Source organism: Castor canadensis, chromosome 12 (genome assembly GCF_047511655.1).
Source record: "Castor canadensis chromosome 12, mCasCan1.hap1v2, whole genome shotgun sequence".
NCBI classification, from domain to species: domain Eukaryota; kingdom Metazoa; phylum Chordata; class Mammalia; order Rodentia; family Castoridae; genus Castor; species Castor canadensis.
Window position 1 is genome coordinate 112,995,170 of NC_133397.1, and position 24,589 is coordinate 113,019,758.

Sequence of the window (24,589 nt, forward strand, 5' to 3'; positions counted from 1 at the left end):
ATAGGAATAGATAGGAAACCCAAAACATGAACACCTTCGATGTCGCCACTCCAGAGGAGCTAATAAAGAAACATTAAAACGACAGGTTATCATAAGCAGGGGATCAGGAACCAATGTAAAGATCAGTTAGAGTTGAATCAACATGGGTCATAACACATGGGTACAGGAAAGCAATAGTTGGAATCTCTCTGTATAGCTATCCTTAACTCAACTAGCAAAAAGGCTTTTTATTCCTTATTATGCTTATGTCTTCTCTTCAACACAATCAGTGATAAGGACAGAATGGGACCTGCCTGGAACTGAAGGGGGGCAAAGGGGAGCGATGAGGGAGGAGGCAGGGTGGAGAAATGACCCAAAAAATGTATGCACGTGTGAATAAATTAACAACAAAAACAACCCAAACAAAAACAACAACAACATGGTACTGGCACAAAAACAGACATCAAGACCAATGGAACAGAATAGAACACCCAGATATGAATCCATGCATTTATACCCACATGATTTTTGATAAAGTTGCCCAAAACATACAGCCTCTTCAAAAAAATGTTGCCGGGAAAACTGGATTTCTTGCATGCATAAAACTGAAACTAAGTCCATGTCTTTCACCATGTACAAGTATCAACTCAAAGTGGATTAAGGAACTTAATATAAGACCTCAAACTTTGAATCTAGTGGAGGAAAGAGCTGGGAATACACTGGAATTTATAGACATAGGCAATTACTTCCTAAATAGAGCTCAAATGGCTCAGCAACTAAGAGAAAGGATTGACAAATAAGACTACATGAAACTAAAAAGCTTCTGCACAACAAAAGTAATGGTCACCAGATTGAAGAGCCAGCACACAGAATCAGAGAAAATCTTTGCCAGCTACGAGGCTTCTTCTTCTTCCTCCTTCTTCTTCTTCTCCTCCTCCTCCTCCTCCTCCTCCTCCTCCTCCTCCTCCTCCTCCTCCTCCTCCTCCTCCTCCTCCTTCTTCTTCTTCTTCTTCTTCTTCTTCTTCTTCTTCTTCTTCTTCTTCTTCTTCTTCTTCTTCTCTTCTTCTTCCTCCTCTTCCTCCTCCTCCTCCTCCTCCTCCTCCTTCTTCTTCTTCAGCAGTGTTGTTCTCTTCAGAAACTGCAGTCTCGATGGCCACACCTTTATGGGCATTCCTTTTTTGGCCAAGCTACAAATTTTCCAAATCTTTCCACTCTGCTCCTCTTTGCATCTGAGTCTCACTATTAATTTGACTAAAAGTAGCCAGTAGATACCCATGCTATTGCCTGAATTCTTTGCCACCTTAATGTGTCCTTCACTAGACAACTAGTTCATGTTCTTTAAGCTTAGATTTCCACAAATTATCAGGGCATAGACAAACATCACTAAATTATTTGCCACATGTAACAAAAGTGACCTCCAGTACAATCATTAGAGTCCTGATTTCCATATGAAATGACCATATCTATATCACCTGTACCTACAGCTATATATCCCCACATATACATTCATCCACATCTCAAGGGTTTTCATGTCTTGGTTTTTGTGAATAATGCTGACCACTGAAATGTCAATATCTTTATAAGGTGGGGATTTCCCAGTAGAAGGATTACAGTTGAGGTATTGCTGGATCATATGGTCATTTAATTTTATTTTATTTAGAAACCTCCATATTGTTCCTAAACATGAACACAGGGAACACACCAATCCCCAATCTATATTCCCACTAATAATGTACAAGGATTCCCTTTCCTTCACAACTTCACTAGCACATGGAGGTCTTTTTTTTTTGGCTACTCTTTTTTTATTGTTTTATTAATCATATGTGCATACAAGGCTTGGGTCATTTATGCCCCCTGCCCCCACCCCCTCCCTTACCACCCACTCCGTCCCCTACCTCTCCCCCCCACCCCCTCAATACCTGGCAGAAACTATTTTTCCCTTACCTCTAATTTTGTTGAAGAGAGAGCATAAGCAATAATAGGAAGGAACAAGTGTTTTTGCTGGTTGAGATAAGGTTAGCTATACAGGGAGTTGACTCACATTAATTTCCTGTGCATGTGTGTTACCTTCTAGGTTAATTCTTTTTGATCTAACCTTTTCTCTAGTTCCTGGCCCCTTTTTCCTATTGGCCTCAGTTGCTTTTAAGTTATCTGCTTTAGTTTCTCTGCATTAAGGGCAACAAATGCTAGCTAATTTTTTAGGCATCTTACCTATCCTAACCCCTCCCTTGTGTGCTCTCACTTTTATCATGTGCTCAAAGTCCAACCCCATTGTTGTGTTTGCCTTTGATCTAACGTCCACATATGAGGGAGAACATACGATTTTTGGTCTTTTGGGCCAGGCTAACCTCACTCAGAATGATGTTCTCCATTCCATCCATTTACCAGCGAATGATAACATTTCATTCTTCTTCATGGCTGCGTAAATTTCCATTGTGTATAGGTACCACATTTTCTTAATCCATTAGTTAGTGGTGGGGCATCTTGTCTGTTTCCATAACTTGGCTATTGTGAATAGTGCCGCAATAAACATGCGTGTGCAGGTGCCTCTGGAGTAACCTGTGTCACAGTCTTTTGGGTATATCCCAAAGAGTGGTATTGCTGGATCAAATGGTAGATCAATGTTTAGCTTTTGAAGTAGCCTCCAAATTTTTTCCAGAGTGGTTGTACTAGTTTACATTCCCACCAACAGTGTAAGAGGGTTCCTTGTTCCCCGCATCGTCACCAACACCTGTTGTTCATGGTTTTGCTAATGATGGCTATTCTAATAGGGGTGAGGTGGAATCTTAGTGTGGTTTTAATTTGAATTTCCTTTATTGCTAGAGATGGTGAGCATTTATTCATGTGTTTTTTTGGCCATTTGAATTTCTTCTTTTGAGAAAGTTCTGTTTAGTTCATTTGCCCATTTCTTTATTGGTTCATTAGTTTTGGGAGAATTTAGTTTTTTAAGTTCCCTATATATTCTGGTTATCAGTCCTTTGTGTGATGTATAGCTGGCAAATATTTTCTCCCACTCTGTGGGTGTTCTCTTCAGTTTAGAGACCATTCCTTTTGATGAACAGAAGCTTTTTAGTTTTATGAGGTCCCATTTATCTATGCTATCTCTTAGTTGCTGTGCTGCTGGGGTTTCATTGAGAAAGTTCTTACCTATACCTACTAATTCCAGAGTATTTCCTACTCTTTCCTGTATCAACTTTAGAGTTTGTGGTCTGATAGTAAGATCCTGGATCCATTTTGAGTTAATCTTGGTATAGGGTGATATACATGGATCTAGTTTCAGTTTTTTGCAGACTGCTAACCAGTTTTCCCAGCAGTTTTTGTTGAAGAGGCTGCTATTTCTCCATCGTATATTTTTAGCTCCTTTGTCAAAGACAAATTGGTTATAGTTGTGTGGCTTCATATCTGGGTCCTCTATTCTGTTCCACTGGACTTCATGTCTGTTTTTGTGCCAGTCCCATGCTATTTTTATCGTTATTGCTTTGTAATATAGTTTGAAGTCAGGTATCATGATACCTCCAGCATTGTTCTTTTGACTGAGTATTGCCTTGGCTATTCGTGGCCTCTTGTGTTTCCATATAAGTTTCATGGTAGATTTTTCAATCTCTTTAATGAATGTCATTGGAATTTTGATGGGAATTGCATTAAATATGTAGATTACTTTTGGGTGTATAGACATTTTTATTATGTTGATTCTACCAATCCATGAGCATGGGAGATCTCTCCACTTTCTATAGTCTTCCTCAATCTCTTTGTTCAGAAGTTTATAGTTTTCCTTGTAGAGGTCATTCACATCTTTTGTTAGGTTTACACCTAGGTATTTGATTTTTTTTTGAGGTTATTGTAAATGGAATTGTTTTCATACATTCTTTTTCAGTTTGCTCATTGTTAGTGTATAGAAATGCTAATGATTTTTCTATGTTGATTTTATACCCTGCTACCTTGCTATTGTTATTGATGGTGTTAGGAGCTTTTGAGTAGAGTTTTTTTTGGGTCTTTAAGGTATAGGATCATGTCATCTACAAATAGGGATATTTTGACAGTTTCTTTACCTATTTGTATTCCTTTTATTCCTTCTTCTTGCCATATTGCTCTGGCTAGGAATTCCAGTACTATGTTGAATAGGAGTGGAGATAGTGGGCATCCTTGTCTGGTCCCTGATTTTAGAGTTAATGGTTTCAGTTTTTCTCCATTAAGTATAATGCTGGCTGTAGGTTTGTCATATATAGCTTTTATAATGTTGAGGTACTTTCCTTCTATTCCTAGTTTTCTTAGAGCTTTTATCATGAAATGGTGTTGGATCTTATCAAAGGCTTTTCCTGCATCTATTGAGATGATCAAGTGTTTTTTGTCTTTGCTTCTGTTAATGTGGTTTATTACATTTATTGATTTTTGTATGTTGAACTACCCCTGCATTCCTGGGATTAGGCCTACTTGGTCGTGGTGAATGATCTGTTTGATGTGTTGTTGAATTCGGTTTGCCATTATTTTTTTGAGGATTTTTGTATAGATGTTCATTAAGGAGATTGGCCTATAGTTCTCCTTTTTGGAGGTGTCTTTGCCTGGTTTTGGGATAAGTGTAATACTGGCTTCATAAAATGTGTTTGGCAGTTTTCCTTCCCTTTCTATTTCATGGAACAATTTAAGGAGGGTTGGTGTCAGTTCTCCTTTAAAGGTCTGATAGAATTCAGCAGAGAATCCATCAGGTCTTGAACTTTTCTTTTTGGGGAGACTCTTGATTGCTTCTTCAATTTCATTTTGTGTTATAGATCCATTCAGGTGATTAATTTCCTCTTGGTTCAGTTTTGGATGACCATATATATCTAGAAATCTGTTCATTTCTTTTAAGATTTTCAAATTTATTTGAATACAGGCTCTCGAAGTAGTCTCTGATGATTTCCTGGACTTCCATGCTGTTTGTTGTTGTCTCTCCTTTTGCATTCCTGATTCTACTAATTTGGGTTTTTTCTCTCCTCATTTTAGTCAGGTTTGCCAGGGGTCTATCGATCTTCTTTATTTTTTCAAAGAACCAACTTTTTGTTTCATTAATTCTTTGTATGGTTTCTTTGGTTTCTATTTCATTGATTTCAGCTCTTATTTTTATTATTTCTCTCCTTCTATTTGTTTTGGGATTTGCTTGTTCTTGTTTTTCTAGGAGTTTGATATGCATCATTAGGTCACCAATTTGGCATCTTTAAGTCTTTTTAATATATGCACTCATGGCTATAAACTTTCCTCTCAGGACTGCCTTTGCTGTGTCCCATAGGTTCCGGTAGGTTGTGTTTTCATTTTCATTGGCTTCCAGGAACTTTTTAATTTCCTCTTTTATTGCATCAATGACCCACTCTTCATTAAGTAATGAGTTATTTAGTTTCCAGCTGTTTGCATGTTTTTTGTCTTTACTTTTGTTGTTGAGTTCTACTTTTATTGCATTGTGATCAGATAGTATGCACAGCATAATTTCTATTTTCTTCTATTTGCTGAGGCTTGCTATGTGCCCTAGGATATGATCTATTTTGGAGAAGGTTCCATGGGCTGCTGAGAAAAATGTATATTGTGTAGAAGTTGGATGAAATGTTCTGCAGACATCAAGTAGGTCCATTTGATCTATTGTATATTTTAGATCTTGGATTTCTTTATTGATTTTTTTGTTGGATGACCTATCTATTGATGATAATGGGGTGTTAAAGTCTCCCACAACCACTGTGTTGGCGTTTATATATGGTTTTAGGTCTTTCAGGGTATGTTTGATGAAATTGGGTGCATTGACCTTGGGTGCATGCAGGTTGATGATTATTATTTCCTTTTGGTCTATTTCCCCTTTTATTAGTATGGAATGTCCTTCTTTTTCTCGCTTGATCAATGTAGGTTTGAAGTCCACTTTGTCAGAGATAAGTATTGCTAGTCCTGCCTGTTTTGGGGGGCTGTTGGCTTGGTAAATCTTCTTCCAGCCTTTCATCCTAAGCCTATGCTTATTTCTGTTGGTGAAATGGATCTTCTGTAAGCAACCAATTGTTGGGTCTTCCTTTTTAATCCGTTTCATCAAGTGGTGCCTTTTGATGGGCGAATTACCTCCATTAACATTAAGTGTTAGTACTGATAGGTATGTGGTGATTCATATCATTTAGTTGTCTTATTTGTTTGAAGGTTTGATTGTGTGTACCTAAGTTGAGGTTACTCTCTACTGTCTTGCTTTTTCTTTTCCTGTGGTTTGGTGCTGCCTGTCTTTCATGGTTAAGTTGGGTTTCACTTTCTGTTTGCAGAATCCCTTGAAGAATCTTTTGTAGTGGTGGCTTTGTGGTCACATATTGTTTTAGTTTCTGCTTATCGTGGAAGACTTTTATTGCTCCATCTATTTTGAATGATAGTTTTGCTGGGTAGAGTATCCTGGGGTTGAAGTTATTTTCATTCAGTGCTGGGAAGATCTCACCCCACACTCTTCTTGCTTTTAATGTTTCTGTTGAGAAGTCTGCTGTGATTTTGATGGGTTTACATTTGTATGTTACTTGCTTTTTCTCTCTTACAGCTTTCAATATTCTTTCCCTAGTTTCTGAACTTGTTGTTTTATTGATGATATGTCGTGGGGTAGTTCTATTTTGATCTGGTCTGTTTGGTGTCCTGGAGGCTTCTTGCATCTGTATGGGAATATCTTTCTCTAGATTTGGGAAATTTTCTCTTATTATTTTGTTGAATATATTACGCATTCCCTTCGCTTGCACCTCCTGTCCTTCTTTGATGCCTATGATTCTCATGTTTGGTCTTTCGATGGAGTCGGTGAGTTCTTGCATTTTCTTTTCACAGATCTTGAGTTGTTTAATTAAGTTCTTTGATTTTTCCTTTAATTACCATATCATCTTCGAGTTCTGAGATTCTGCCTTCTGTTTGTTCTATTCTGCTTGATTGGTCTTCCATTTTGTTTTGCAATTCTGTTTCATTCTTTTTTATGAGGTTTTTCCATTCCTGGGTGATTTCCTCTTTAATGTTCTCTATTTTTGTCCTGAGTTCATGTATCTGTTCATTAATTGTGTTCTTTGTTTCACTTTGGTGTTTACACAGTGCTTCTATGTTTCCTTTATTTCTTCTTGTGCTTTTTCAAATTCTCTATTTTTGTTGTCTTGGAATTTCTTGAGTGTCTCCTGTTCATTTTTGTTGACCATATCCAGTATCATCTCTATAAAATTCTCATTGAGTACCTGTAGTTTGTCTTCTTTTAAATTATTCTTGTGGGTTTCATTGGGTTCTTTGGCATAGTTTATCTTCATTTTGTTGTAGTCTGTATCTGTGTATCTGTTTTCTTCATTCCCCTCTGGTTCCTGTACTAATTTTTTGCTGTGGGGAAACTGGTTTCCCTGGTTTTTTCTGTCTTCCTGTCATTGTCCTTGGTGTTGTTACTGTCCCTGTACTGTGTGCAATTAAGTATTTTCTAGCTTGTGATAATAACAATGGTAATATTTAGAATGGAAGGGTGAGCGGAGATGGAAAGCAAGAAGTTAAAAAAAGGGAAAAACAAATAAACAGAGAAGTAGGAAAAAACAAAACAACAAAAAAGTTTCAAAGGTATAAACAAGGAGCGTTAGTGTACTAATCAACAGTAAGCTGAACAGGCATTAGAGAGACAGAGAGAGTATTGAAAATAAAAAATAAAAAGAATAAAGATAAGAATAAAAATAAAAATAAGTAAATGAAAGAAATACATATATATATAAATAAAATAAAACAAAATGAAACATAGAAAAAAAATCCTCCAAGTTCAAATGCAATGAAGTTTCAGTGTTAATAATTTTGGTGTCCTTCTCAGTCTTCAGTCTTGGAGATGGTGCCTCAGCTGTTGTTCTGTAGTTGTCTCATCAAAGGGATGCATAAAGTAGAACAAAACTGCACACACACACACACACACACACAAACCCCACAAAGTGTCCCAAGTTCAAATGCAATACAGTTTCAGTAAGTTTTTCAGCATGCAGGTGTAGTTCGATTGTTTTCTCATCAATTGTAGGGAGAGAGAAAAAAAAAGAGTCTGGAGACAGTTCTGTGAATGGTATTTGTGGCTGTGGCTTGCCTGCTCACTGCTGTCAGCCTGCTGTTGCTGGAGGCGTTATTTATGCAGATCTCTGGGGTGAGCTTAGCATTCACCTGGCCCTGCAGGCTTTGTTTTTCAGAGTTCTCCTTTGCCGAGCCTCTGCTACAAGCTTTCCCCTTTCCAAGCACACTGAGGGAGGTGACACTGCACCCGCTTTCTCAGGCCTGCGTGTTTGTTTACAGCTCACGTGGGAAGTGGGTCTTCCCCCCTCTCCTGTGGAGTTTTCCTCCCACTGCCACTTTTACAAGTTTTTCTGCTCCTAATTACTGGGCGGTGCTGCTCTTGCCAGCTGCTGTGTTTGTTTACAGCTCACGTGGGAGGTGGGTCTTCCCCTCTCTACTGTGGAGTTTTCCTCCCTCTGCCACTCTCACAAGCTTTCCCACTCCTGGTTGCTGGGCGTGTGCCCCTGCTCTCTCTGGCCCAGCTTGTTTATTTACAGTTCCAGCAAGGATTCCCTTCCCCCAATCTTCAGCGCTCAGTTCACCCCACCCTCTTTCCCACGTATCTTTATTGTTCTTATTGCTTATTACTCAGTTTCTCTTTTTACCCCGGGTGGAGGTTGGTCCATCCAGGGGGCTATGCTGATCTGGCCCAGGGTGGTCTGTGGGAGTACCGTGGTACGGCTAAGCTCATCTTGTCTGCATCTTCCCTAGCTGTCTGGGCACAGGCAACTGGCAGCCCAGGGGCCCTCCTGGTTTCTCCATTTAATGTGAAGTGGAGATGCTCTGCACAGGCTGGAGGTGTGGAGGGGTCAAAGTTTTGCCTCTTCTCGGTGGTTTTGCCTGCAAGGTGTGTCTCCAGTGTCTCTCTAAGATTTCACTATAGGAGGCATGCTTTCTGCTTCCTCCCTCTAGCCACCATCTTGGAATCTCCTTTGGAGGTCTTTTTTTGATAAAAGCTTTCCTAACAAGTGAGAGGTGCTATCTAATTGTTGTTTTGATTTGCATTTAATCCCTGATGATTAATGATGCTCAACATTTTTATATGCCTGTTGTCCATTTTCTGTCTTCTTCAGAGACATGTTCATTGAGATCCTTTGATCATTTTTAATTGGGTTATTTATCTTTTGCTGTTGAGTTGTCAGCTCCCTGTACATTTAGGATATTGATCCCTTATCTGAGATATGGTTCACAAGCATTTTCTCCCAATCCACAGTGTGCCTTTTCACTTTGTTGCTTTCACTTTGTATTCTTTGCTGGGCATAAAAGCTTTTTAGTTTGATGTAGTCTGACTTGTTTATTTCTGCTTTGTTGCTTGTGATTTTGGTGTCTTATTAAAATATTATTTACGCAACTATTGCAAGGGAGCTTTTTTACTATGTTTTCTTCCAGGACTTTTATGGTTTCAGGACACATGCTCAGATATTTAATATCTATTGAATTGATTTTTTTGTAGTACTAGGGATCAAACTCAAGACCTCACACTTGAAGCACTCTATAAACCTTCAGTCCTTTTGCTTTTAGTTTGCTTTTCAGGTTGGGCCTTATATTAACTTTGCCTGAGCTGGTCTTGAACAGTAAGCAAAGCTAGGCTTCTACATTTCACAAGTAGCTAGGTTTGTGGAGTGAACAACCATGCCCTGCCTTGAGTTGATTTTTTTGTATAATGTAAGATAAAGGTTCACTTTTATTCTTCTGCATGTGGACATTCCCAACACCAGTTTCTACAACATCATATATTGAAGAGACTATATTTTCTCCATAGTCTCTTCTTGGTACCCTTGTCAAAAATCAGTTGGTCATATATTCTTGAGTCTATTTTTAGTCTCTCTATTATGTTCTATTGGTGTATTTTTCTGTCTTTAAGACAATCATACTGTTTTGATTGCTATCCCGTTATTGTAGATTACATTTTGGTGGGACTGGGGTTTGAATTCAGGGCCTGGTGCTTACTAGGTAGGTATTCTACCACTTAAGCCACACCCCCAGCCCATTTTTGCTTTCAGTTATTTTTTGGACAAGGTCTCATATTTTTGCCTGGGGCTGGTCTTTGACTGCAACCTTCTTACCTATGCTTGGGATTACAGGCATGAAAATCCACAACTGGCCCATAGTAGATTTTTGAGGTAAGGTAGTGTGATGCTTCCAACTTTGTAGTTTTTGTTTAGAATTGCTTTGGCTACTTGGAGTCTTGTTTAATCCATATAAATTTTAGGATAGTTTTTTCTATTTCAGTGAAAAAACCACTAAAATTTTGATAGTGATTATGGTGAATGCAGCTACTTTTGGATAGCATGGACATTTTGACAATATTCATTCTTCCAATACATAAACATGAGATCTACTTCCATTTATTGTGTCTTTTTTTATTTCTTTCAGCAATGTTGTATATTTTTCTACAGGTCTTTCACCTCCTTCACTAAATTTATTCACAAGGTTCTTTTGTTGTTTGTCTTGAGAGACAGGGTCTCATTTTATAGCCCACTCTGGCCTTGAATTCATGATCCTCCTAATTCAGCCTCCAGAGTTCTGGAATCACAGAAGTGCACCATTGTATGTGGCTTTTGAATGTTTTTTGTGTTATGGTAAATGGAACTTTTTCCTGGATTTTTTTGGATAGTTCCCATACTATGTTGTTGAGAAGAACTGGTGGGACTGGACATCCTTGTTTTTTTTTGGTCTTAGTGGAAAAAATTTTCAACTATTCAACACTGAATTTTAACTGTGGTCTTATTAAATATGATATTTATTGTGCTTCCATATAAAAATATTGTTTATACATACATCTAATTTTTGAGAATTGTTGTCATAAAATTGTGTTAAATTTTATCAAATGCTTTTTCTGTACCTGTTAATACACTCATATTCTTTTTGTTCTTTATTTTGTTAATGTGACGGATCACATTTATTGGTTTGCATATGTTAAATCATCCTTGAATCACAGAGATAAATCCCACTGGATTATGGTGAATGATCCTTTTCCTGTGTTGTTGAATTTAGTTTGCTAATATTTTGTTGAGGAAAGGACATTAATATGTTATTTTCTATTCTTGCAGTGTCTTCATCTGGTTTTGGTATGAGGATAATTCTGACTTCATAAAATGAGTTTGGAGGTGTTCATTATATAATGATATCCTATTTCTCTTGTTACAGTTTTTTTTTTAATTTTAAGTCTCTTTTGTTCAGATATTAGAGTAGCTACCTCTCCTCTCTTTTGGTTCCTATTTACATGTAACATCTTTTTCCATCCCTCCACTTTCAGCCTATGTGTGTCCTTAAAGCAGCAGTATTTCTATTGTTGGAAGCATATAGCTCCATGTTTTTGATCCATTCAGTTACTCTAGCTCTTTTGATTGGAGAATTTGATTAATTTACATTTAAAGTAATTGTTGACAAGTAAGGACTCACTATTTCCATTTTATTAACTGTTTCTGACTGTTTTATCAATCACTTTTACTTTTCCCTCTTTCTTGCTTTGTGATTTTATTATTTTCTTGTTAAAATATTTCTATTAGTATACATTAGTTGCACAAGGGGGTTTCACTGCGAAATTTCTGTGTATGCTTACAATGTATCTTGTTTAGGTTCACCCCACCATCATTCTCCCTCATCCTCCTCCTTCCTACTTAAAATGATTTCAACAGGTTTCATTGCTCTATTTTCATACAAGCATATAAAGTACATTGACCATATTCATATTTTTCTTTTTTATTAGTGTGCATTAATTGTATAAAGGGATTTCACTGTGACATTTCCATGTATGCACATAATGAGCTTTGATCAAGTTCATTTAGGCTCTACTCTTTCTTATCCCTATTTCCCCTGTTTTCAACAAGGTTTAATGTGTTTTGTTATTCTATTTTCATACAGGCATACAGTCCACACTTTACACATATGCCATTCATTCATTTTAGGTCTAGATTCCACATATAACAGAGAACATATGATGTTGTCTTTCTGTGATTGGTTTATCTCACTCAACATGCCCTCCAGTTCCATCCATTTCCTGAAAACGATATAGCTTCATTCTTCTTTATGGCTGATTAAATACTCCATTGTGTTTACATATCACATTTCTTTATTCATTCGTCAGTTGATGGACATATAGACTGATTCCATATTATGCTATTGTGAATACTGCTGCTACAAACATGGCTGTGTAGGTATCTCTGTTGTGTGATGACTTATATTCCTTTGGATATATATCTAGGAATGGTATAGCAGAATTATAAGGCCTGTTTTTAGTTTTTTGAGGAACTTCCATATTGATTTCCATACTGGCTGTACTAATTTACATTCACCCTAAAAGTATATGTGGGCACTTTTTACTCACCTCCTCACTAGCACCTGCTTTTGTTTGCTTGATGATTGCCATTATGACTGGGCTGGGATAGAATGTCACTGTTATTTTGATTTGATTTTTCTTTATGGCTAAGGATATTGATGCCATTTCTTCATTATTATCAGCCATTTGATCTTTTTAGATATCTGCGCAACTCATTTGCTCTTTATTAGATTGCTTGGGTTTTTGGTGTTTAATTTTTGAGCTCTTTATATATTATGGATATTAACCCTTTATCTGATGAATAGCTGGCCAAGATTTTCTCCCATTCTGTAGGTTGTGTTGGATTTTGGTGACTGTTTCCTTTGATGTGCAGAAACTTTAATTTGAAGCAATCTCATTTTTCAATTCTGGCTCTTATTTCCTGAATAATTGGCATCCTATTCAGAAATCCTTATCTTATAACTATAACGTCAAGTATTTTTCCTAGTTTCAAAGATATTCATATCTTTGATCCATTTTGGATTGATTTTTGTACAATGTGAGAGATACAGATCTAATTTCAGACTTCTACATGTGGATATCCACTTTTCAAAATACCACCTGGTGATGAGTGTTTTATTATTATTTTTTTTACTCCAATATATGTGAAGAATCAGATGGCTGTAACTGTGTGAGCTTATTCTGGATCTTGCATTCTATTAAATTAGTCTATATGTCTGTTTTTTGTGCCAGTTCCATGCAGTTTTACTGTGGCTTTGTAGTATAATTTGAAAGCAGATATTGTCCATTGCTCTGTTTTGTTCAGGTTTTTTTCCATTTGCAATCTTTTTTGCTTCCATATGAATTTTGAGACTGAGAAATTCATTTTAAATGAATGTCTACTTCATTAAAAATGACATTGGGATTTTGATGGGGATTACACTGAATCTGTGAATTGCTTTTGGCATTACAACCATTTTTACAATGGTAATTCAGCCAATTCATGAGCATGGGAAGTCTTTCCATCTTCTAGTATCTTCTTCAGTTACATTCTTCAAACATTCATAGGTTTCATAATAGAGGTCTTTCACTTCTTTAGTTAAGCTTGTTACTACATATGTAATTTTTTGAGGCCATTGTAAATGGGATTGTTTTCCTGATTTCTTTCTCAGTCTCTTTGATATTGGTATATAGAAAAAAATACTGAATTTTAATGTTTATTTTTGTATCTTGCTATTTTGCTTTAAGAGTTTCTTTTGTGGAGACATTAAAGCCTTTAAATGTATCATCATATCACTGCAAGTATGGATAATTTGACTTCTTTCTTTCTGATTTGTATCAGTTCTTTCTCTTGCCTTACTGATCTGGCTAGGAACTCAAGCACTATATTGAATAAGAGTGGAGAGAGTGACATCATGTCATTTCTGACTTTAGAAAAAATGATTTTAAGTTTTTCCTCATTTAGTACTATTTATTGTTGGTCATATATAGCCTTTACTATGTTGAAGTACATTCCTTATATTACTAGTTTCTTTGGGGCTTTTATTGTGAAGTGATTTTGAATTTTATCACAGGTCTTTTCTTCATCTACTGAGATTATTATGCAAATTTTGTCTTTAATTCACTTCATAGGCTGTTGTTGGAATTAAAGACCTTCCGGAGCCAAAAACAGACACATGAGAGACAGAAAATCTTGACAAGGCAATTTATTTTGATCAAAAGGGTGCAAGCATGACTTACTCCACCTGAGCAGACACATGAGCACAAATTGGCTGACCATGGCTCCTCCTTATATCCCTGATACAGTTGTACCTGCTCCTCACCTGGGATTTGTCCAGGTCAAAGGTTCACAATCTTTTCCAATTGGCTAAAAGTCTTAGGGGATGGGCTAGGGCATTAATTTGGTGGGCAATTTTCATGGGCAATGAGACTGTACAAGAATCTGGAAGAAACAGGAACCCTTTAAACAACACAAGTTACCTAAGATGGTTACCCAAAGGACTTTAAGTAATCTAAGAGAGTGACTTATACTTTGACGAAAAGATCATTTTTCTTACAATTTCTCTCCTCTTTTAATTCTTTTCTTCAAACTCATTTAGGAGACACTGGCTCTTATGTTTCTGTGTCTCTAATAGGAACAAATTATTTGGATAGGGCAGGGTGATTGTTTGACGAGGGCAGTCTCAAGTAACCTCTGTATTAGTCCTCAGACACAAGGAATTATGTAACATTCTACTAAAATTAAGACTCTGGGAAGATGGCAACTAGAGTGCAGAAGCAGACAATGTGAGCTCCATAAATCAAAAATCTTGCTGAGACACTGGAGCCACACTTGGCAGAAAAAAAGCACCAAGAAGAATCAAAACTTCAACACTCTAAACCACCAGCCTGTACAAAGCTTCTCTGTGCCACATTACACTGAGAAAACAGGAGTGCTCCTGCTCTACCAGACACTGGCTCCAAACCTGCTTGGGAGACATCTGGCAGACCAACAGGTGAGCAAATAAGCATCATGTAATATTCCCACAGCCACTCCTGGGATAAACCAACATAGCCCCCTGGACAGAGTGACTCCCCAATCCCCCCCAAAAAAAACTGAATAATAAACAAGGAACTGAAACAGAACACGCAACAGAGGGGGCGGGGTGCTGTAAGCCACCAAAGAAGGAGGGGAGGAGCAAGGAACTGATCTCCATGGGAACTTTCAGTAAACAAAGACTGGAAAGGCAGAAGGGCTGACAGTGGACAGGTGATAAACTGCTGCTTGAAATAGGGCCAATAGCAGTCCACAAATACCATCTCCTGAGCCAGTGAACAACATCCAAAGTCAAATGATGCTGCAAAATTGAAAAACAATCAGCAAATGATCACAACATGCTGACAGAAGGGAGCCAGCTGATGGATCTCTGACCTTGCCCCAGAGAAAGGGGGTGAAGCAAAGAAACAAGCCCCCAGTAAACCTACACAGCAAAAACCCAACTCCAAAGCGGGACAGCTAGTGAGCTACAGAGCTTTTCTCCAGAACCTGAGGACAATATACAAACTCAAACTGCCACACCTCACTGAGGGAGGAGCTGACTAAGCAGCTGCTACTGAAAGACAGGAACAAAAACTGGCGAGTCTTCCCAACCACCTGGTGAGACTAAGACAGAGCTTCTGCTTAAATACCAACACCAGGACTGGATGCTGAAGGAGTAACACCAGAACTACTAAGACTGAAATTCTATTGTTCCTGAACCTGGAATTTTTTTATGTGTTTGTTTGTTTCTTTTGTTCACTGTTTGTTTTTGTGTGTTTATCCACCTCTCCCTGTTGATTTCTTTGGTTTTCTTTTTTTTCTTCTTTCTTTGTTTTGTTAGTTTAACTATTGTGAGTTAGCTAATACTAAATTACACACAGACCAGGGACAGAAGTAGCATACATACACTAACCTAAAACCCAACACACCCACAAAACAAAATTAAACCAAGAGAAAGAAAACAGATGACTGAAACCACCAATAGCCTATCCAGAACACAGTTACACAGTACCAAGTGGAGTGATGGGAAGATGAAAAAGGGATGGAAACCATTCTCCCCCCAAAAATAATTTAATACAGGATTCAGAAAGAAATGAAGAAAATGGATACCCAGTTCCAGACTCCAACAAAACAAAGATAAACTACACAAAGGAACTCAATGAAGCCCACAAGAACACACTGAGAGAAGAAATCTTGCAAGTAATCACTGAGAATTCATGGAGCTGTTACTAGACATGGTCAACCAAAATGTACAAGAGGCACTCAAGAAATTCCAAGACACCAAAAATAAAGAATATGAGAAGACACACAAACAAATAAATGAACTCATAGGAGCCCTAAATGAACACCAAAGTGAAACAGAGAACACTATAAATAGAGAGATAAATGAATTAAAGATGAAAATTGACAATATTAAAGAGGAAGTGACCCATGATATGGAAAACCACAGAAAACAGAATGAAACAGAAATACAAAACACAATGGAAGACCACTCCAACAGAATAGAACAAGCAGAAGACAGAATCTCAGAACTTGAAGATGAAATGGAAATTAAAAGAAAAACTGAAGAGCTATTAGTCAAACAACTCAAGACCTGTGAAAGGAATATGCAAGAACTCACCAACTCCATCAAAAAACCAAACCTGAGAATCATGGGCATTGAAGGAGAAGAGGTGCAAGCAAAAGGAACGCATAATATATTCAAAAAAATAACAGAAAACTTCCCAAATCTAGAGAAAACTATGCCCATCAGATACAGGAAGCCTCCAGAACACCAAACAGACCTGACCAAAATAGAACTACCCTATAACATATTATCACTAAAACAACAAGTACAGAGACTAGAGAAAGAATATTGAAGGCTGTAAGAGTGAAAAAACAAATAACATTCAAAGGTAAATACATCAAAATCACAGCAGATTTCTCAATGGAAACCTTAAAAGCAAGAAGAGCATGGAGTGAGGTATTTCAGGTACTGAATGAAAATAACTTCAACCTTAGGATACTCTATCCAGCAAAACTATCATTCAAAATAGATGAAGCAATAAAAGTCTTCCATGATAAGCAGAAACCAAAACAATATATGACCACCAAGCCACCACTACAAAAGATTCTTCAAGGAATCTGCATACAGAAAATGAAAGCAAACAAAACCATGAAAGGACAGTCAGTACCAAACCACAGGAGAAGAAGAGACAAGGAATTAGAGAGTAACATGATTCAGTTGCACATAATCAAACCCTTAAATAAAAAAACAAGTAAATGACTGGAATCACCACATACCTATCAATACTAACACTGAATGTTAATGGACTTAACTCCTCCATCAAAAGACACTGTTTGGCAAACTGGATTAAAAAAGGAAGATCCAACAATCTGTTGTTTACAAGACACCCATCTCATGGACAGAAACAAGCACTGGCTTAAGGTGAAAAGCTGGAAGAAGATTTACCAAGCCAATGGCCCCTGAAAACAGGCAGGAGTAGCAATACTTATCTCAGACAAAGTAGACTTCAAACTTACATTGATCAAACCAGATAAAGAAGGAAGCTCCATACTAATAAAGGGTGAAATACACCAAAAGGAAATAATTATCAACCTATATGCACCCAACATCAATAGACTCAATTTCATCAAACATACTCAGAAGGACCTAAAAACATATATAGACTCCAACACAGTGGCAGTGTGAAAGTGTAATAACCCCCATTACCAATAGATAGGTCATCAAACAAAAAACTCAACAAAGAAATTCTAGAACTAAATCACACCATTGATCAAATGGACCTAGCTGATGTCTACAGAATATTTCATCCAACTTCTGCACAATACACATTCTTCTCAGCAGCCCATGGAACTTTCTTCAAAAGTGATCATATCTTAGGGTACATAGCAAACCTCAGAAAATATAAGAAAATAAAAATAATCTCATGCATTCTATTTGATCACAACGTTTTAAAACTAGAAATCAACAACAAAAACAACAGTAGAAAACCTACAAACAATTGGAAGCTGAACAACACATTGCTCAATGATCAACGGGTCATTGATGAAATAAAAGAGGAAATTAAAAAGTTCCTGGAAGTTAATGAAAATGAAAACATGACCTACCAGGATCTATGGGACAAAGCAAAGGTAGTCTTAAGAGGAAAGTCTATAGACATGGGTTCATATATTAAAAGAGCAGAACAATCTCAAATCAATGATCGAATGCTACATATCAAACTCCTATAAAAACAAGAACAAGCAGAAAGAGAGAAATAATAAAAATAAGAGCTAAAATCAATGAAATAGAAACAAAAAATACCATGCAAAGAATCAATGAAACACAAAGCTAGTTCTTCGAAAAAATAAATGAGATTGACAGACCATTGGAAAACCTGACTAAAATGAGGAGAGAAAAAATCCAAATCAGTAATATCAGAAATGCAAAAGGGGAGATAACAACAAATACCATGGAAATACATGAAATTATCAAAGACTACTTTGAGAACCTATATTCTAATAAATGTTAAAATCTTGAAGAAATGGACAAATTTCTAGGTACATATGATCATCCAAAACTGAACCAAGAGTACATTAATCACCTGAATAGATCTATCACACAAAATGAAATTGAAGCAGCAATAAAGAGTCTCCCAAAAAAATAAAAGTCCAGGACCTGATGGATTTTCTGCTGAATTCTATCAGACATTTAAAGAAGAACTAATACCAACCCTCCTTAAATTGTTCCACAAAATAGAAAGGGAAGGAACACTGCCTAACTCATTTTATGAAGCCAGTATTACTCTCATCCCAAGAATTCTATCAGACATTTAAAGAAGAACTAATACCAACCCTCCTTAAATTGTTCCACAAAATAGAAAGGGAAGGAACACTGCCTAACTCATTTTATGAAGCCAGTATTACTCTCATCCCAAAACCAGACAAAGACACCTCCAAAAAGGCGAACTATAAGCTAATTTCCTTAATGAACATTGATGCAAAAATCCTCAATAAAGTAATGGGAAACTGAACCCTACATATCAGAAAGATCATTCACCATGACCAAGTTGGCTTCATCCCAGGGATGCAGGGGTGGCTAAACATATGCAAATCTATAAATGTAATACAGCACATTAATAGAAGCAAAGACAAAAACCATTTGATCATTGCAATAGATGCAGTAAAAGCCTTCAATAAGATCAAACACTACTTCATGACAAAAGCTCTAAGAAAACTAGGAATAGAAGGAAAGTACATAAACATTGTAAAGACCATATATGACAAATCTATAGCCAACATCATAATTAATGGAGAAAAACTGAAACCATTTCCCCTAAAATCAGGAACAAGACAAGGGTGCCTATTATCCCCATTCCTATTCAACATATTACTGGAATTCCTAGCCAGAGCAATTAGGCAAGAAGACGAAATAAAAGGAATGCAGATAGGCAAAGAAACTGTCAAAATATCCCTGTTTGCAGACAGCATGATCCTATACCTTAAAGACCCAAAAAAAAAAATCTACCCAAAAACTCCTAGACACAGTACAGCTACAGCAAGGTTGCAGGATACAAAATCAACTTACAAAAATCATTAGCTTTTCTATACATCAATAACGAACAAACTGAGAAAGGATGTATGGAAACAATTCCATTTACAATAGCCTCAAAATCAAATACCTAGGAGTGAACTTTACAACATATGTGAATGACCTCTCCAGGGAGAACTACAAACCCCTGAAGAAAGAGACCGCAGAAGACTACAGAAGATGGAGAGATCTCCCGTGTTCATGGACTGGTAGAATCAACATAGTAAAAATGGCTATACTACCAAAAGCAATCTACATAATTAATGGAATTCCCATCAAAACTCCCAATGACATTCATCACAGAGATTGAAAAAATCTACCCTAAATTTCATTTGGAAACACAAGTGACTGTGAATAGCCAAGGCAATACTCAGCAAAAAGAGTGATGCTAGAGGTATCACAATATCCAATTTCAAACTATATTACAAAGCAATAGCAATAAAAACAGTATGGTACTGGCACAAACAGACATGAAGACCAGTGGGACAGAATAGAGGACCCAGATATGAATCCACACAACTATACCCACCTTATTTTTGACAAAGGCACCAAAAACATATGATGAAGAAAAGACAGCCTCTTCAACAAATGTTTCTGGGAAAAGTGGTTTTCTCTCTGCAAAAAACTGAAACTAGATCCATGTTTATCACCCTAAACTAGTATCAACTCAGAATGGGTCAAGGACCTTAATATCAGACCCAAAATTCTGATGTTAGTACAGGAAAGAGTTGGGAACACTCTGGAAGTAATAGGTATAGGCAAGGACTTCCTCAATGGAACCCTAACAGCTCAGCAACTAAGAGAAAGAATGGACAAATGGGACCTCATAAAATTAGAAAAGCCTTTGCACAACAAAAGAAATGGTCTGTAAACTGAAGAGACCACCCACAGAGTGGGAGAAAATATTTCCCAGCTATACATCAGACAAAGGACTGATAACCAGAATATACAGGGAAGTTAAGAAACTAAACTCTCCCAAAATCAATGAACCAATAAAAAAATGGGCAACTGAACTAAAGAGAACTTTTTCAAAAGAAGAAATTCAAACGGCCAAAAAACACATGAAAAAATGCTCACCATCTCTGGCCATAAAGAAATGCAAATCAAAACCACACTAAGATTCCACCTCACCCCTGTTAGAATAGTCATCATCAAAAACATCACCACCAACAGGTGTTGGTGGGAATGTGGGGGAAAAGGAACCCTTGTATAGTGCTTGTGGGAATGCAAGGTAGTGCAACCACTCTGGAAAAAAATTTAGAGGCTTCTTAAAAATCTAAATATAGATCGGCCGTATGATCCAGCAATCCCACTCCTGGGGATATACCCTAAGGAATGTGACTGAAGTTACTCCAGAGGCACCTGCACACCCATGTTTATTGCAGCGCTATTCACAATAGCCAAGTTGTGGGAACAGCCATGATGCCCCACTACTGATGAATTGATGAAGAAAATATGGTATTTATACACAATGGAATTTTACTCAGCCATGAGGAAGAATGAAATCTTACCATTTGCAAGTAAATGGATGGAACTGGAAAACATCATTCTGAGATAAGTTAGCCATGCTTAGAAGACCAAAAATTGTATGTTCTCATTCATATGTGGACTTTAGATCTGGTGCAAATACAGCAATGTTGTTGGACTTGGTTCGCACACTAAGGGGAGAGCACATATGGGAGGTATGGAGATAAGTAGGAAACCCAAAACATGGAAGTGTTTTATGTCCTCACTGCAGAGGAGCTAATACAGAAACCTTAAAGTGACAGAGGTCAATATGGGAAGGTGATCAGGAACTATTGAAAAGGCCAGGTAGAAATGAATCAATTTGGGTTGTAATACACTTGTGCTTGGAAGCAATGCTAGGAATCCCTCTGTATAGCTATCCTTATCTCAACTAGCAAAAACGCTTTGTCTTTCTTGTTATTGCTTACATCTTCTCTTCAACAAAATTGGAGGAAAGGGCAGAACAGGTTCTGACTGGAAGAGGGGGAGGGGAGTTGGGGAGGAGACAGGGAGTGGCCAGGGGATGGGTGCGGGGGAGAAATGGCCCAAACAATGTATGCACATATGAAGAAATGAGTTTTTAAAAAAGGCTCTGGCACTACAATCAAGGAGGTTAAGATTGAGATCGTCCAACCCTTCCATCTTCCAACCAATTTTCCATTAAGTTAGTGAAGGGATCATTTATAACTGAATTTTCAGCTAGCTCAATGGATACAGTTGTTAATCCCTGTAGGGCCTTACTAATAGTGTCATTGGGGGCTGTATTATTTGATATATATGTGCAACATGGAACTCCAATCATTATGCTAACCCCTCCCTTTTGGGCCAACATCATGTCTAATGCTAGCCTGTTCTCCCAAGCCATCTGACTAGTTGGTCCCAATTGCTCTGCTACTCCTTTGATAGCATCCTTGATATAGTTAAAAAACCTTTGTTGGTTATAGTAAATATAATTAATCCAATCAACATTTTTACTTATGGTGGACCACCAAAAGGTACTGATTCAAATCATGCTTCAATTTGATTTCTGGCTTTAAATTTGTTTGGCACCCTCTAGGAACCCCAATGGCATCAACATAAACATGGGGATCCAAGGAGCCTCTATGGCTGGCTGCAATGCCTATGCCTATGTCTCTCCTTTTCCTAGGTGTTGTGGCATGGGCTGGGGATCTAAATGTTAGGTTGAAAGGGATTGCCACTGCACCAAAGAACAGGTGCCTGCCTTACTTTGGAGAGTCTCAAGTAAAGGTCCTCTGCAGTACCACCAGACATTATCTCTGCCCACCAAGGGTATGGACTGGTTTGTGAGACTGTTGAAGGACTGGATTTCACTGTATCCTGTCCAGTTTTCCACATTTGTCAATCATCCCCCTGCCTGGTAAGATATGAGGATAATTGACATCTGGGTTGGGTGGTTTAACAATCCTCGGGGTCTGACCTGCAGAACCTCTGACCTCTGGGAGTAGTAGTGATAACATCCAGCAGGATTTGTTACCCCAAACCATGGCATCCTGAAACAGCCAATATGTAACACATTCCATCTGGGTCTGAGGACCATCCTAATGGAAACGGGACCACCTGAGATTCTGGCCTCCTAGTAGTAACAATCGCTCTTATTTAATGTCCAGACAGAATATTTTATGCATTTCATCCAAGCATTTGTATCCCCATACCTGATTTCAATAGCCACAGTTTATCTTAGGTCCTTGACTTCTACTACAGTTACCTGAGTTCAACTGTTGTATAAGCATGGCAATAACATTGGAGTGGAGGTAGATCTAGGTGTCCCCTGAGAGGGTTTGGGAGCTAGATGGAGCTCAAGACACCTAAGGTCTGTTCCTGAGATATCTGCCCCCAACCCCTACTTATGAAATATGGATGGTTCTTTTGTCATACTCCAAGAGCTTTCTATGACCAGTCTAAGTGGGTCACACCATTTATCTTTGCAAGAAGGAGAGGGGTGTGTCTGAAGCAGCTGAAATTTTGACTGTAGTCTGTTAAAAGACTGTCAGTTGTTGTGGATGGTGGAAATTGGAGTCTTACCAGTGCCTCAGGGTCTGGTCCAGCCTTTAGGATTGTCATAAAAGGGAGAAGTGTATCCTTTATACCCAGGGTTTCACCCATATCCATCCACTCTGGACAGATACCAGGCTTTCCTGTGGATCCCTGGATGGGACACATGTAAAAGAAGTACCCTTAGAGCTGGAGTTGGGACATAAGGTCTCCACAAGGAAGGATCTAGCATGCATTGAATTCAACAGTTAATGGAAAAGTACTCTGAGTAACAATAATAAACATACCATTTCCCAAATGAAAGAGGAAGAATAATTTCACTATAGTCTTAAGGTTACTCTGTTGTCTCCTGGATGTGATGTATGGCCCATTATTCCTTCTGGTTGGGTGGGGGCACCTTCATTACCCATGTGTAAGTCCACCCCCTCTCTGCAGTCTGGATGGTTGTCTCCGTGGTCAGCAGAACCAGGAAGGGTCCTTCCCAAGCTGACTCAAGTTTATTTTCTTTTCAGGTTTTGATCAGCACATAGTCACCAGGCTGGTGTGGGTGAACAGGAAAGTCAAGTGGAGGAACCTGTGTTAACAACCCCTTTTTCCTAAGACACAGTAAGGTAGAAGACAATCCAAGTATATAATTTTTGAGGAAATAGTCTTTGGTTTCAAAGGTAGGCACATCAGTAACAGAGCTAAGGTAAGGAAGACCATAAAGCACTTCATAAAGGGAGAAGGCAATGTCCTTCCAAGGGGCTGTCCTTCTCCTGAGTAGTACTATGGGAAGGCATTTAATCAAAGGTAATCTGGTCTCTAAAACTAATTTAGTGGGCTGATTTTTAAAAGTCTGATTTAGAGCAAACAATTCACAAATCTGTGCTGACCAATTGTTAGGGAGTCAGCCTGATTCTATTATAGTCAAGGCCTACCCATTATGTCTTTTCCCCTCAATTACCACAAAGGATCCACCCACAAAGAAATGGAACCTAGTCTGGAAAGGAGTTTCCCTGAGGTCTGGCCTTCCTTTTATTTGGTATTCAGTAATATCTAAACATTTATGTGTGGGGGTCCTCCTTCCTGCTTCCCCTTCCAAGAAAGTGATTGGATTTAGGGCTTCATCAGTAGTTAGAGTCAGGTCATCCTTTTCTAGCAAAGTAGCCTCATGTTTTAGGATCCCAGAGACTGTCACCCATCTACCCACCTTTTGGCTTAAGATTGTTTTAACTTGATGGAGAGTGCTAATAACTAGACTTCCCCCAAAGGTGATTTTTCTATTTTCTTCAGTTAGAAGGACTATAGGTGCTATTGCCTGAATGTACTCAGGCCAATATCAGATGACAGGATCTAGGAATTTAGATAAGATGGCCGCAGATTGATGTTGACCCCCATGTTTTTGGGTTAGCACCCCAAGGCCAACTCCCTTGTTTATATTTACAAAGAAGTGAAAAGGCTGTTCAAGAGAGGGCAAGGCGTACATCAGGGCTGTGAAAAGGCTTGTTTTAGTTCATCTACTTGTTTTATCTCCTTGGTGGTCAGAAGAAGTGGGTCTGGTCTCTTTTGGGTCAATTTGAGATACAAAGATTTAGTTTTAAGGGCATATGACTCTCTCCACAACCAGCAGTATCCCACTAAGCCAAGGAACTTTCTTAATTCTTGTTTTGTTCCTGGGAGCGGGAGACCAGTGATTCCGTCTATTCTTTCTGGACCAATCCTTCATTGGCCCTTACTG